At 38.0% G+C, this 16167-nt stretch overlaps 1 protein-coding gene across 1 annotated transcript in view; it reads left to right on the top strand.

The window, feature by feature from the left end:
- ZNF608 (zinc finger protein 608) overlaps positions 1–16167 on the top strand; it is a 1156357-nt gene that overhangs the window by 878188 nt on the left and 262002 nt on the right. The window contains exon 7 of the mRNA XM_079918637.1: positions 12362–12461. The gene's annotated coding sequence lies outside the window, so the exon portion shown is untranslated. The remainder of the gene's footprint in view (positions 1–12361; positions 12462–16167) is intronic.

The following is a 16167-nucleotide window of genomic DNA, read 5'->3' as shown; positions in this document are numbered from 1 at the left end:
TTAAAGACCTTGTCTTTAAATATAGTCACACTGGGGATTAGGGCTGCAACATGTGAATGTGGGGAGACAGAATTCAGTCCATAACAAAGAGCCAGGATGGAATTTGCATGAGTGAACCTAAGAGATGGAAAAGATTATGAGTTCTGCCTTGTTCCTACCTGGTAGCTAAAGATGATCGTCCATCTTCAAGGGTTTGTATATGACCTGTAGATGAGAAAGTCCTGTTGCAGGAAGTAAAAACCCATTATTCCCCTCTCTCAGAGTTTCCAAGAAACGGTCTTTATTCACCCCCTAGTCTTGTGGGTATTTAACCAAAAGAAGTATTTGTCACTTCACCTACACCGATGAAAACAATTTAAACAGGGTGTGAATTCTGACCATCATGAATGTTCTTCCACTTTAAGAAGGTGTGTTTTATCTCAGTGTCATGCTATTGCTATCTATTGCATCTAATTCTTCAGAAGGCAGAAGAATAAAAATATGAATGTGATATCAGTGTATTGCATTATGGGCTGATAAAAATACCATAACTTTAAAATTTATTTTCAAAAGAAACAGAAAACCAAAAATACAACACAATTTCAGTACACAATTCGTCTTTCTCTAAGAACAAGTCAAGGAGCATAGAAGATGTGATTTTCGTGTTTGCCAATAACCTGAGTGATGTGGCTCAAAAATACTGCCCTGCCACGTGCTAAATGAATATTCAGTACCCTTGATTTGTTCCCTTTTAGTGGCTGCCTATCACATGTAGACAATATGGCATTTAGACTGGGTTGTGGCAATATAAACCAATTCTGACTTAAGCAAAAGGGGACTGTTAGATGAAAAGAGAAAAGTCACAGAATTAAAGACAAGTTCCTGGTCTTTGAAAGGACAAGATGCAGAGTTAACTAAGTTTTAGGGTTCTAGAGAGCATAACCCAATAGCCACTCGTTTTAGGAAACCACTATTGGGATAAATAACAGCCTCGATATCCAAACTTAAACTAAAAAGGGTCAGGTTAGCAAAACTTGGGTCAGGTGCCCATTTGATTATCAAGTCCACTAAGACCACACATGATGAGGAAGTAATAGGTTTTCAAGGAAAGCATGCATGCTGTTAGAAAAATGAGAATGAACACTGGACGGGAAAACGCAACAGGTGTCTACTAGGAGCAGCTGCCTGAAATATACCTGTGTTGAGTGTTGATTAGGGAAAGGTGAGAGGTGAGAGTATAAGCACTGGCAACAGAAAAAGTTCTTGCTGCCTTTCTTTCCCAAAAATGACCTCCAAGGAGATCCTCAATCTCTTAATACATAGTAATAAAACCCAGAAATAAGGATGCTGTGTAATGGCAGAGAATGTCTGCCTAGCTAGCTGCATTTAAATATTGGTGAAACCGAGTCCCCTTAAAAACACGTTCCCTTACCAAGTTTATGATTAATCTCTCTATCCAAAACTTTATTCCCTGTCTTGTCCCCTCTGACTTCAATCCTGTGCTAACTGAACATTCATCAACCAGACCAGATGACTAAAATTTTTGTTGTCGGAAACATTGTTAATGTACTAAAATTGCTACTATAGATATCATCATTAATGTACAAACTCAGGTTTTTTCTCCAGGGCAAGATGAGCTAACAGACCTCCAAGCCATGGACCACCTAGCGAGAGAATCGTAAACCAGAGGCATCCTGACTCCCGAAACTAGGATTAAGAAATGTCACAGAAATGTCAAAAGACAATGATTAATTCTAGCCTCTTTGTTTTCCCCTTTAAAAAAACCCTGAACTCAAAAACCAAGTAAAGGTGGATCTGAGGCCTAACTCCCACTCCCCTGCTTGGCACCCTGCAATAAACGCTGTGCTTTCCTTCACCACAATCAGGTATCAGTAGATTGGCCTTGCTGCACCTTGCTGTTGGGTCTGGTTGGTAACATTAGGTCAGTATTGGCCTCCTTTGGAGGATTTGAATGCCATTTCCTGGTTTTGTACTGCTGCCACCACCACTGTATCCCCTTTCTGATTTTCCATCTGCTTTTCATAATTGCTCCATCTACGCACAGATCTATTCACGAGCCCAGTGTCTCAACCATACCAAACCTAAAGCAATGGCCACTGAGTTTTAGTGTCTCATGAAACAGCCATCTTCATCGACGTGGAAATGACACTCCAATCTAACTATTCTCTAATCCTTCGTGCCCAGACACTGTAACCTCAGCTGTCACCTCACAACTCCATGTTGGTCTGACTATATAGTTTTCAGCAAAAACGTATTCTTGTGATGCAATTAAAAGTCTAGGTACAGATTAAGCAGCTTTTCAACTCTGTTTCTCTGGGCATTTTTAAGGCTGGTCTGATTTTGAAATGGCTCCCTTAAAGACCAAACGGGGGGATGCCAAGAACTCTGGGCAGTACTTCAAAAGTCAACAGCTGCTCTGCACTCCCAGTCAATCCCAATTTGCCACTTGGCTGCTTACTGATGAGCTGCTTGTACCAGTGTCTGATAGCCCCAGAGTGTATTCCCTAGTTCACCCATTGGCTTGTCAAGCTTTGGGCAGATATCTGGTACCCCAGAAGTTTGGCTTCTCTGCAGAATAGCTTGTTATAAGGGAGAGGGTATTTGATGGGAAGTCAAGGGTCCAGTTTCAGGTTTGAACTATCCCTAATTACCTATATGGCATTGGGCAAATAATTTAATGTATCAGAGCTTTAGGTGTTTTTTCATTTTGTTGTTGTTAACATTTTATTATGGGAAATTCAAACACATACAAAAGCAGAAAGAATAATATAATGAGTCCCACATACCTATCCTCTACTTCAACAATTACTCATTTTGATTTATCTATACCCTGCCTTACCTACTAGATTATTGTAAAACAAACCCCAGACCTCAGATTATATCCATAACTATTTCAGAGTGTATCTCCAAAAGATTAGAAACTTTTGTTTTTAAAAATCACACTAATAATTCCATCAATAGTGCAGGAGGATTCCCTTTTCACCACACCCTTTCCAGCATTTATTGTTTCCAGATTTTCTGATGATGCCCATTCTGACTGGTGTGAGGTGATACCTCATGGTAGTTTTGATTTGCATTTCTCTAATAATTAGTGATATTGAGCATCTTTTCATGTGCCTCTTGGCCATCTGTATGTCTTCCTTGGTGAAATGTCTACTTAGGTCTTCTGCCCAAATGTAAAATAGATAGCTAGTGGGAAGCAGCTGTGTAGCACAGGGAGATCAGCTCGGTGCTTTGTGATGACCTAGAGGGATGGAATATGGCTGATTTAGTTTTGGTGTACAACAGAAACTAACACAGTATTGTGAAGCAATTTTATACTCCAATAAAAATCTATTAAAATAATTTTTAAAAAAATCACACTAACAACAACAACAAAAAATCACACTGACATTATAACCCATAAGGCCCCTATGGGGCCTTCCCAGGACAGACCCCTCCCCCATACCCTCGACTTCAGCTCCACTCTGAAGTACCTAGAGAATAGTATCTGATGCACATTTCCTGTGTTGTTTTACAGATTCTAAAAACGCCCACCAAATGGAAGATGTTAACTACTTGATGACCCCCAGGCCCCCAGGCCTACTGGAGCCTAAGGATTGATAATTTTAACCCCTATGACACCTCCCTGTTACCTCACCATCAATCAATCAGAGAATTATGCACAAGCTGATCACTTATCCTGAGACTCCCCTCACTCACCTGGCCTTTAAGAATGCTTTGCTGAAACCCATTGGAGAGTTCGGGCTTTTTGAGCATTAGCTGTCCCAGAACCCCTGGGATGCCTTACAATAAACACTGCACTTTCCTTCACCCTAAACAGGTGTCAGTAGGTTGACTTTACCACTCACGAACAAGCAGACCCAAGTTTGGTTCGGTAAGAATATTAGATACTAAAAACGATAATAATTTAGCAATATTTTTTAAAATCCAGACTGTTCAAATTGTCCTGATTGTCAGATTTTTCAATATGCTCTTTTTTAAAGGATCCAAATGAGGTTCATAAAATTTCATTGTTGAAATATTTCTTAAATCTACTTTAAACTATATTCTCATTCTCTCCCTCTGTCTGTCTCTCTCTCTCTCGCCTACAATTTATTAAGGGGAAAAGAACTAGATCATTTGTCCTGTAGAGTTTCTCAGTCTGGACTTTGCTAATTGTATCTTTGTAGTACTAATATTTAATATATTCCTCTGCCCCGTATATTTCCTGCAATTCTAGAAGCTTGGTCATTTCAAGTGCTAATTTTTTGTAGTAATGCTTATTTGGTGGTATTGTATACTTCCATCATGAAGCATATAATGTCAAGTTGTTTCTCCTTTTGAGTTGCTAGGACTCTTTGATAATTATTGTGTGGATCCATTATTTCATAAAGTGTTGCAAAATGGTGATATGATAATTCTAGCATGGCTTCTACATTTACCAGCTGGAGTACTTCTATAAACAGTAACTTCCCCTTGCAAACTCTTTTGTTTATCCTGCAGTATAGATATATAAGAAAGGAAGGATAAATGCTTGAATGTTTCCCTATATTTACAAGTTTAAAAAATAATGAGTTGTTTCTCTGGCATCTTCTGAAGGAAAGCAGTGAGATTTTGTTTTGTTTTTGTAAGATCAGTATACACTTCTAAATTTAACCATATTTTATATGTTTTAATCCATTCCAGTTATATTCTTATTTATGCCCAAATTGGCTAATGGGAATCTCTTCAATTAATCTAACAAGGAAAGAACACATAAAACACTCTACGTTTACAGGAAACATGATAAGCTACGTAGAAAATCCAAAAGAATTGACAAAAAACACTCCTGGAACTAATAAGCAATTATAGCAAGGTTGCAGGTTACAAGTTTAATATACGAAACTCAATCCCTTTCCTATCAGTAATGAAAAAGTACAATTTGAAATTTAAAACACCATACTATTTACATTAGCACCCCCCTAAACGAACTACTTGGTGTAAATCGAACAAAATATGTGTAAGAGCTATATGAGAAAAAACTATAAAACTCTGATGAACAAAATCAAAGAAGGATTAGATAAATGGAGAGATATTCCATGTTCATGGATGGAACACTCAATATTGTCAAGATGTCAGTCCTTCCCAACTTGATCTATAGATTCAATACAATCCTGATTAAAATCTCAGCATGTTATTTTATGGATATAAAGAAACCGATTCTAGGGCTTCCCTGGTGGTGCAGTGGTTGAGAGTCTGCCTGCCGATGCAGGGGACACGGGTTCATGCCCCGGTCTGGGAAGATCCCACATGCCACAGAGCGGCTGGGCCCGTGAGCCATGGCTGCTGAGCCTGTGCGTACAGAGCCTGTGCTCTGCAATGGGAGAGGCCACAACAGTGAGAGGGCCGCGTACTGCAAAAAAAAAAAAAAAACTGATTCTAAAGTTTTATGGAGACAAAAGACCTGGAATATTCAACACAATATTGGAGGAGAACAAAGTTGGAGGACTGACACTTCCTGACATCAAAACTTATTATAATTAAAAACTTCTGCTCTGCAAAAGACAATGTCAAGAGAAGAAGATCATGAGCCACAGATAGGGAAAAAATATTTGCAGAAGACATATCAGATAAAAGACTGTTATCCAAAATATACAAAGAACTCTTAAAACTCAACAATAAGAAAACAATTTGATTTAAAAATGGGCTGAGGAAGAACAAAAGGAAGAAGAAAAGGAGGAAGAGGAAGATGGAGAAGAAGAGGATGAAGAAAGCGTGATAACTGGCAAGAAAACAAAGCAAAAACAGCACCTTCATCTCTGCAGTGCTGAAGGTTTAATGTGGGTCCAGACAGATTCATGAGTTTTTCTTTAGTGCTCTCTCTCCTTTTTTTTTTTAATAAAAAAGCTAGTAATATAAAAACTCTAAGTTATCAAGAAGTCAAATTGTCATGATGACCCTGTTTAAATCAAGTCTGAATGGATAAAAATAAGTACAGATTTTGTGGTTTTGAAAATACTCTTAAGGTATTCAGGAAAATGTCCTTATGTGTAACATCTCCATTGTTAGTGATTCTGGATAAATGATGTGTGACTGTAACTTCCTCCTTGGTTAAATTATAAGCTATTATACATTACAACATGATTGAATATATGCCATTTCAAACCGAGCCCAAGATAAATGACCTATATTTCAAGTTAAGCTTTTTACATTTGAACAGAAGACAACAACCTTGGAATATGACTAAATCCCAGAGCAGAAAGACTGATATATCACATATGCTAAATATCATTGAGTCAAAGGCAATGAAATTTGTTATATACTATAATATTTGAGAATGTATGTGAGCTTTTAAAATGTACTCCATGGTTCAGTGCTATTAAGTCCTGATACATCCGGTTGATGCATCGCATCATCAACCTGCCAGGAAGCCTTTGGAGAGCAATTTGTCCCTGGATCCAAATCAAATATGTACCCTGACTGTTAAAAAATATTTTGTTAGACTAAATGACTGAGCTATCTTTGACAGGACTGCCAAATGAATTATGACAAGGGTTGACCACTTTGAGCCCTGGGGCCGTATTACCAAAAGGAAAAAGAGAAAAATCTGTTCTTTCTGGTCTGATCTTATGCAGAACAAATGCATCATTCTTTCTGTTATGAATCTCAGTTGAGGTCCAGATGCTCTTGCACTCTTTTATATTGGAACTTAACAGGATATAGGTGTCATTTATCCTGTGTATTGTCTGAAGTGGCATATCCTCAAAATCGGCGCACAACATTAATTCTGTATCACAACAAAGTTGAGGCTTAATGGAAAGAGGTGTGTGGGAGCCTTACGTACCTGTGTTCAAATTTCAGCTTTGCCACTTATGAGGCTTCTAGTCTTAAAGTGGCATAATAATATCTATCTTTTGGGACTGCTCTAAAGGTTAATGGTGAATGTTAAGTGTCTGACATATTGTAGGCATTCATTAAAAGGATAGCTTTTATTATTATTATCTAACAACAGTTTTCTTCTGTAATTGCTAACTTAAAGGCTAGTGAGGATAAACATATGAAAACAGTTATGTAGAAGATGATGGGGAGCCGTCAGCTGGGCAATGCAGAACCTGCCTAAAGGCATTCAAAAATAAAAGCAGCAACACAATCACATTGACACTATTAAAAATAATATTCTCTGTGCCAACTGAACCTACCCTGTCTGCCCATTGGTCTCTAAACGTGAAAATTCTTTCTCAAAATGCATTTAGGAAAAGTCATCAGAAATTATTTTGCCTCTGGGCACCTTTACACCCCAGACATGCAAGAGGCTTTTACTTTTTTTTTTAAACAAATAGTTTTTAAATTCATTTTAAGCTCCCCCTCACTCCTTTGACCAACACGTGAGTAATTCAACACATCCCAACTTTGTTTTACTTCTCCCCCACTGAATCAAAACACAGGAACACTTGGATATCCGCAACGTTCAGTTTCTCTGTCTGGCTACCTGAATTCCTGAAGTAGAAACAGAGCAGAAGGGAGGTGAACGCCACGTTTCATTTCCCTCAGGCTTACGCTGCATTGTTACGATTTTCTTGAAGTCTAGGGCCCATGGAACTACGTAAATGGCTATGACTTTCCTAAGATAAAGACAATATTCAGTTTTATTGCATTTCTTTGTATTTTATGTTTCCTCTACATTGTGTTTTAGGAAAGTACAAAGATCTTACCCATGGGGGGAAAAAAACTGCTTTAAATAATTACTTGGTTCTTAGGGTGTTTTTTTCTCAGAAAAATGGTTTTACTCCTGCAACTATTCAGGAGTTGACTTTCTCACAAAAGAAGGGCTTTCTGAAAATTTTCCATTGGCCGTAGTCCAATGTCATAATTACTTTAAATTAAACCCCCAAGTGTTTCCCTTTCTCTTCCTTAGCACCACAAACAATTCCTTCCTCTGAGTGTTAGACTCAAGTTTAACTCAGCAAGTTTCTAGAAGCAGTCCACAAGGCCACAGGGAGCAGAAATTCAAACTTTGACCTTGAAAGATGCTGCTAGGATCTGTCGTTCATATGTTCAACACAGCCCCCGTGTTCAGCTGAGTGTAGAAACACAATGGAGGCCAGAGTGTTTGTGGATAGAGAAGGGGTTGAGGGTGCATCCTGAAGGTTGGGGGGAGGTGCGGGGGAAGAGAAGTGCTGTTTTCCAAAGTTTTGCGTGGCTGGAAAGGAATTTTAGGCAGCTGTGTAGAATTATTATACAAAAATTTATTCAAGGTTAAAACATTGATCAGATCAAATATTTTAAAGAAATGATTCAGAATTGAAGATTCTCATGCTGATTCATTAAGTTGGAAACATCTGCACTTGCCCAGAATTTATTTCACCCTCCAAATATATTTATAACAGACTTAATGATCTGTCATGTATACAAGTCTACCAGCCATAATTGTTTTAATTCTACTTAATTTTTTCAAACAATATTTTTCCAAAGCACTGAAGATTACTTAGATAAACTCACAATTGGAGAGAAGCAGCAAAAGCTTAATATCTTTTCTCACCGCAGTCCTCCTCCACCCCCATCCCATCCCAACTCATTCAGGTTCTAACTAAGGCAAAAAATAGAGATCTGAAGAACAAAAGCTCAAGCTTAACCAAAGTACTAAAGGTCGTGGCTCAGGGACTCTTATAAAGGCAGAATAGTGTGGGCACCACAAATGAAAGTCCAAGTTTGCTCCTTGGACTTGCTTGACTGAAAATTGCTTTCTCTTGTCTGGAGGAGAAGAGATCAGACTCTTAGACCTGCTTTCAAGCATTTTGTTCAGGAGTCTCTCAGTCCTTCACTGTGTATTCCTTTAGACTTTCCTTTTGAGTTTTGTAGTTCAGTTGCCCTTTGGTTGAGTTTTGTTGCTGATAATTTGAAAATGTCTCTGGTTCTCTGGGACTCGGCTCTTCAGAAGATTTACAGGTGTGTCTCTTTAGCCATGCCCTGAAAAGGTGATAAAAGTTGTTGTAATCTATTTAGAGGCTACAGTTTAACATAATTCTACTTTCATTTCTCCTCATCTTATACATATAATCCAGTAGGCTGTTTTATAGAGGCTAAATATGAAAGGACAGTGGTACTATAGTATTTCTTAACCTATTATCAAGACCACAATATTTTATCAGGAATGAAGACCCCACTGCAAATTTCCATTCTCTTTGTATAACATTTATGCAATAAAGAATAAATTGAGTACATGATTTTTCATTTCTGAAGTACTAGGGCTAGTAATGCATGAGCTGTAGAGAAGCAAGCATTAATCTATCTAGCTGCTAAGAAATGAAATGTCACTTAGAGGAACTTGTTCTTCCTGGCACACTTTTTCATGGAGTTCTCCATCAGAAAGCGGAGAAAAAACTGATTCTTTTTCCAAGTGCCTTATATCATAGCACATATACACTTTTCCACATGTCCTGATGTAGTTCCTGCATGTGGAGTGTACAGAAGCTTTCATTTTTTGAAGGATACTTCATTTGATTCCATTTTTTACAGTGAAATAAGTAATTTTTAAAAACAAAAGTAGGATAGACACAAAGGAAATATTTCTTCAAAAGAATATTTGTTTCTCAACAGCTGTTGTATTTCTGAGCTGACACCATTGCTGTGGGTTTTGGGTGGTGTCACAAGATGTGTGTGTGTGTATATGTGTGTACCTGATCAGTTCTCTTCACTCATGTTATTGGATGAATGATTTCTCTGGTGAATTGAGATCACCAAATTTTAGGTGAACTAAGGGCACAAGTAATTTTAATGATAATAAAGCACTTTAATATAATAGGTGACTAAAAAGCCTAAACACTATCTGTTTAGTTTTTAAAACAGAGCAATTATCTTTATACATATTTCTTTGCAAAATAGCAGACAGTACCATTCATTTTTCTGGTAGGAATGCATTTTTTAAAATAATGTATTTATTTACAAAACACCAAACTTGAACAGGCTTACTTTCCACAAACTAATTTTAAAAACGTTTATTCGAAATAATGTAGATTTCAAGGAAACAATTACAGAAACCCACATTATCATCTATGCTTTATGAAATAAAACTATCTGTGGATATTTTGTTGATTTTCCACAAATGTGCCTTCCTGTAATTGAACATATGGTTACATCTAAGTAAAGTAACACCTCCTTTATTGGAAATCCCTTAGGAATTCACTGTTCCAAACACTGGGATTTTTTCCAGGTAACTGAGCCTTTTCCCTTTAACCTACCAAGATTTTTCAAGTATTTCCTTAAAATTGTACCGCATAAGTCTCTCTTTGTTTTTAAGAGCAGTATTAAACATCATTTAATCTTTTAAACATAAGTTAACCCCCCCTTTGTAAACGTGGGAAACTGATAACACTTAATTTGCAAGAGTGTTTTAAATATTTTTAAAATACTCCCATCACTGTTACAAACATTACTGACTATCTCCCTATCTGCGGTCCTGTGAGTCAGCTGAGGCTTATAAAGTTATTTAGTCTGAGTCCCTCACGATGCACACCTGTCTCCTCTGCAAAATCAGAGGGCGGTTTGGTGGTGAGGAGGGGCTCCGTCCTCCTAACCAATCTCTCCCACTTCCATTTTGCGGCCAGTAGAACTTACTTCTAAGAGCCCCATCACCCTCCTGGTGCCTCTCGTCCTTCCGTGGGTGTTGTATTCCTGTTAGGGGTTGAGAAACCAGAGAGCTGAGGCTCTTAGCATTCCAGGGAGCGGGTCCTGATGAAGACTGAAGACTTGCCTGTGAGTAAACAGCTTAAAGTTTTGAAGATGGTGTTGTGGTGTCAGGGAGGCCTATGCTTATTGTGAGACTTTCTCTTTTTTTTTTAACATCTTTATTGGAGTATAATTGCTTTACAATGGTGTGTTAGTTTCTGCTTTATAACAAAGTGAATCAGCTTTACATATACATATATCCGCATATCTCCTCCCTCTTGCATCTCCCTCCCTCCCACCCTCCCTATCCCACCCCTCTAGGTGGTCACAAAGCCCTGAGCTTATCTTCCTGTGCTATGCGGCTGCTTCCCACTAGCTATCTGTTTTTTGCTTGGTAGTGTATACGTGTCCATGCCACACTCTCACTTCGTCCCAGCTTACCCTTCCCCCTCCCCATGTCCTCAAGTCCATTCTCTAGTAGGTCTGCGTCTTTATTCCCATCCTGCCCCTAGGTTCTTCATGACCTTTCAGCTTCTTAACTGAGCTCCAGTTTTCTGAGAGAGCTGGATAAACAACGTTTACATTCAAAATACCTTGCCCTACCTTTGATTGGATATTGCTTCTGGATGGAGAGTAAAACATAAATAAGACCATACAAAATGGTATTGATGGCATTATACCTTTTTTTAAAAAAAATCCTTAATTTTTTTCTGATTTGCACATTGATATCCACATTGGGTTTTTTTTTTAATTAAGTATCAATTAAGTATTGATTTACGATGTTGTGTTAGTTTCAGGTGTACAGCAAAGTGATTCAGATATATATATTCTTTTTCAGATTCTTTTCCATTATAGGTTATTACAAGATATTGAATATAGTTCCCTGTGCTGTACAGTAGGTCCTTGTTGTTTATCTAGTGTATATATAATAGTGTGTATCTGTTAATCCCAAACTCCTAATTTATCCCTCCCCCACCCCCTTTCCCCTTTGGTAACCATAAATTTGTTTTCTATGTCTGTGAGTCTATTTCTGCTTTGCAAATAAGTTCATTTGTATCATTTTTTAGATTCCACATTTAAGAGATATGTGATATTTATCTTTCTCTGTCTGACTCACATTGCTTAGTATGATAATCTTTAGGTCCATCCATGTTGCTGCAAATGCCATTATTTCATTCTTTTTCATGGCTGAGTAATATTCCATTGTATATATGTACCACATGTTCTTTATCCATTCCTCTGTCGATGCACACTTAGGTGCTTCCATGTCTTGGCTATTGTAAATAGTGCTGCTATGAACATTAGGGTGTATGTATCTTTTCCAATTAGAGTAATCATTTTTCTGGATACAGACGGCATTATACTTTAAATAAAAGTGGTTTTCAAACAGCAGAATCCCTTTTCCCACTTCCTATGTTAAAGAAAGTGAAGCAGAGCCACATCCCACTTACTTGGCATCTCCTCCTCTCAAAACCATTGGGCCCCTTAAGAAGAGACTCCTCAGAGTCCAGGGTCTTACTACCTTTCTATTCGAAAACAAAATACTCATTTCTAAACTCAGTTACTTACTCTTTGATTCTCCATAATGAATGTAAAAAACCAGGATAATAGTAGAGAAAGTCATTTTAGTAACTCTAACAGGCAATGATCTTGAACACTACCTTCCTTATGAAGGGAAGCCAACCTTCTCCCACATTTCAGAACTTTAACAGAATTTTTTTTTTAATCTTGACAGATGTGTGTGTTCCTCACTGATGACTTTCTCTACGTGCCTTTCAACGCCTTCCATCCATAGAGGAGCCAACCTATTCAAGTCAGTACTTGTCATCCTTGAGGTAAGATCGGCTGGGATCCTATTATGGTACTGGTCTTGATGACTAATATATCCTATTCGTAATATCTCAGTGCTGATATTTGAAGTCCTCTTTTATACAATGGGGAGTAATGAAAAGAATATTGGAGCAGAGTCAGAAATCTTAGAAATTGCTATGACAACAATGAAGTAATATTTGTGAAATGTCTTTGAAAATGTGATGTATTATTTTGATTTACAAAGAAGTTTTATTAGACGGTTTATGTGCCAGGGGCTGTTCTAGGCACTGGGATACAGCAGTGAACAAGACTAAATCTCTCTCTTCATAGCACTCACATTCTAATGGAGACAAATCAATAGATTTACTATCGTTATTTTTATTACAACATCATCATCATCATGATTAAATAGAGCAACTTTGCCTGTTAGTGCGTGCTTACCATTTGGATTGTGGACATAGTGAGTTTGAAGTTTGAAGGTGGAGATGTGGGTTTGTGTCCTGCCTCCCTACCATGTGCTACCTTGATAGATTCATAAGCCAGTCATCTCATTTTACCAAGGACATGTCCTCATTTGTAAATTTGGGACAATAATAATGCTTAAGTCACAAGAGTGTTTTAAATATTGTGAATATCTTAAAGTACTATGCAGTACTATACATACTTAGTCCTATCTCTTTTAATATGGTGTCCTCCAATAGAGAAGCCCAGGGACTTCCCTAGTGGCCCAGTGGTTAAGAATCCGCCTGCCAATGCAGGGGACACGGGTTCGAGCCCTGGTCTGGGAAGATCCCACATGCCGCGGAGCAACTAAGCCCGTGCGCCACAACTACTGAGCCTGTGCTCTAGAGCCCGCAAGCCATAACTACTGAGGCCCGCGTGCCTAGAGCCCGTGCTCTGCAACAAGAGAAGCCACCGCAATGAGAAGCCCACACACCACAACGAAGAGTAGCCCCCGCTCACCTCAACTAGAGAAAGCCCACGCGCAGCAACAAAGACCCAACACAGCCAAAAATAAAATAATAAATAATAAAAATAAATTAATTATTTAAAAAAAAACCAGAGAAGCACAACGTGCTGTCCTAGCTCTAGCTAATTTAAGATATCTTCTTTTTTCTAAACATACGGTAAAAAAAATAATAATTGGAAACAGAAGTGTCTGCTGTTCCAGATAATGTGAAGTGTATTCATGTTGCAACATTTAAGCTTCATGCATAGCCATGAATTGGCCAGTGTTTTGCCAACAACATAGTAAATGACAACTATTCACGTATCAGTTCTCCATTGTTCTGATTACAACCTTATACATGGGGATGATTCATGGTACTTGCTTTTCAAGTCACAATTTCAAGCAACATCATTTGTCTTCTATCAGCAATTCATACTTAGACCAAGATTCCACGTGCTGATCTCTTGTATCTCATAGTATTTCTAGTCTCAGCCCCATTCAGACTGTAATATCTTTAAAGGGTGCAGATGGCCTTAAAAAACAAGAAACGCAACCATTCATTTATGTCTATTTCATGATCGTAATTATTTTGCCCAGTAGAGAGTCTTGTTCAATGCTACTTGTAGAGTAGTTTATTCAATAAATTTTGTCCACTGAATATTGTAGCACACATTACTGTGTGTTTATATTTCATACATCAAAACCAATTTGATTCCAAGGAGAACCACGTGAGTTAGAAGCATAGATTTGAACCAAATGAGAAAAGATAGATGATAGAAAGAGGATGGCCTTTGAGATGGGCATTCATTGATTCGTATTTTCACTCAGGACGCATGTTATAATGCTTAATATGTACTAGGAACAGGGATACACATTCCCTGTCCTCAGGTAGAACCAGTTTAGTGAGTGAGTGATGACATAATAGTTATAAGCCACAAATAGGAGTAATGGAGAGAGGACATGAGAAAAAGGCATGGAAACAAATAAAATTAGTGCAGTCTAGAACAGGCAAGTCCATAGAGAAAGGTATATGGTTGCCAGGGGCTGGGAGGAGGGGGCATTGGGGAACTATATTTCTAACAGAATGGGATGTATTTTAAGGCTGAGGAAAATGTCCTAAAATTAGATAGTGGTGTTGTTTATACAACCTTGTGAAAATATTTTAAAAATCACTGAATTGTATACTTAAAAGGGATAAATGTTATAGTGCATGAATTATACCTGAATTTTTTAAAAAACAGAGTGCAGGTTTAGGAGAACACTGAATTTTCCAAAGTAACTGCATGTATTAGTTTCCTAGGGCTACCATTACAAACTACCACAAACTGAGTGTCTTGAAATAACAGCAAGTTACTGTCTCATAGTTCTGGAAGATAGAAATCCAAAATAAGACATTGAAAAGCCATGCTCCCTCTGTACCTTGTAGGGGAGAGCTTCACCTTACCTTCCCCTAACTTCTAGTGGAAGCCATCAGTCTTCGGCATTTCTTGGCCTGGAGATGCATCCTTCCCGTCTCTGCCTCTGTTGTCATATGGTGTTCTCTCTGTGGGTCAGTTTCCAAATCTCTCTCTTCTTATTAGGACACCAGTCATTTGCATTAGAGCCCACCCTGATGACTTCATCTCAACTTGATTATATCTGCAAAGACTCGATTTTCAAATAAGGTCACATTCTGAGGTTCTAGGAAGGACGTGAATTGGGGGACACTCTTCAACCCATAACACTGGGACATAGAGAAGAAGAGTATTTAGACTTTGTCATGATGGAACGATAATGCTAGTATTAGGAGTTTGCTCTTAAATTCCTAGGCAAAATGCAGTTTTGAATTTTTAGCTGGGAAATTACTGGAACTACGTGTTACGAGAATTAGTCTGGCGATAACTGGTGGAATGATTTGGATTTAAAAGAGACAAGAAGTAGGAAAATTGAAAAGGAAAGTTGTAGAGAACATTGAGGAGGAGAAATCCTCAACATATAAAAGGAGCCCATGCCCCCATCGTCCCCTTTTTAAAATCCACAATATTTTGTAATTAGTCTGTCTCCAGGGCATAAGAATGGTAGAAATGCTGGTTATCAATAGGGGTTGTTGTGTGAAAAATTATAGAGTAGAAATGTATTTGCATTGCTCACCAGTAAAAATAAAGAAAAGTAGAGATATTTAGAGAATATTTTAGGAGATGAAAGTCTCAGAATTTGATGATGGATTAGATATGCTGGGGCGAGAGATACCAAGGATGGCTTCTGGCTTGTGGTTTACGTAACTCATACATAACTCATTCATTGAAATGAGGGATGTTGGAAGAGAACTGGTTTTGGATTGGGAGTGGAGGTAGAAATGATGAATTCAATATTGCACAGATTGAATTAGAGATGTTTTCGATATATATTTAGTGGTTATGTGAAGGATCTGAAGCTCACTTACAAGTTTATGTATAAGAAATAGTTGAAATTAGGATGTGGATACAATCTCTCAGAGAATATACAGTATCATGAAAGAAATGATACAGGAGCAAAATTTAAACAACTCTGAACTGGAGATCAGGTGGAGGACGATGAGCCTGCAAATGAAACAGATTGGGAGAGACAAGAAAGGAAGGAAGAAAACAGCAAAAATTACTCTACTAAAAGTAAGAGAAGAGACAATTTTACATGAAGACAGTGGTCAATAATGTCCAGTGTTATTGAGAAGCCAAGGTGAAGATTTGGCTCCCTCGAGGTAACTGATGACTCTAACCAGTTAAGTACCATTCATATGCTGATAACTCCAAATGTAAAATTCC

This window comes from Stenella coeruleoalba (assembly GCF_951394435.1).
Source record: "Stenella coeruleoalba genome assembly, chromosome: 3".
Lineage (NCBI taxonomy): Eukaryota > Metazoa > Chordata > Mammalia > Artiodactyla > Delphinidae > Stenella > Stenella coeruleoalba.
The sequence above is the reverse complement of the archived record's forward strand: the minus strand, read 5'-3'. Positions and strand labels throughout refer to the sequence as shown.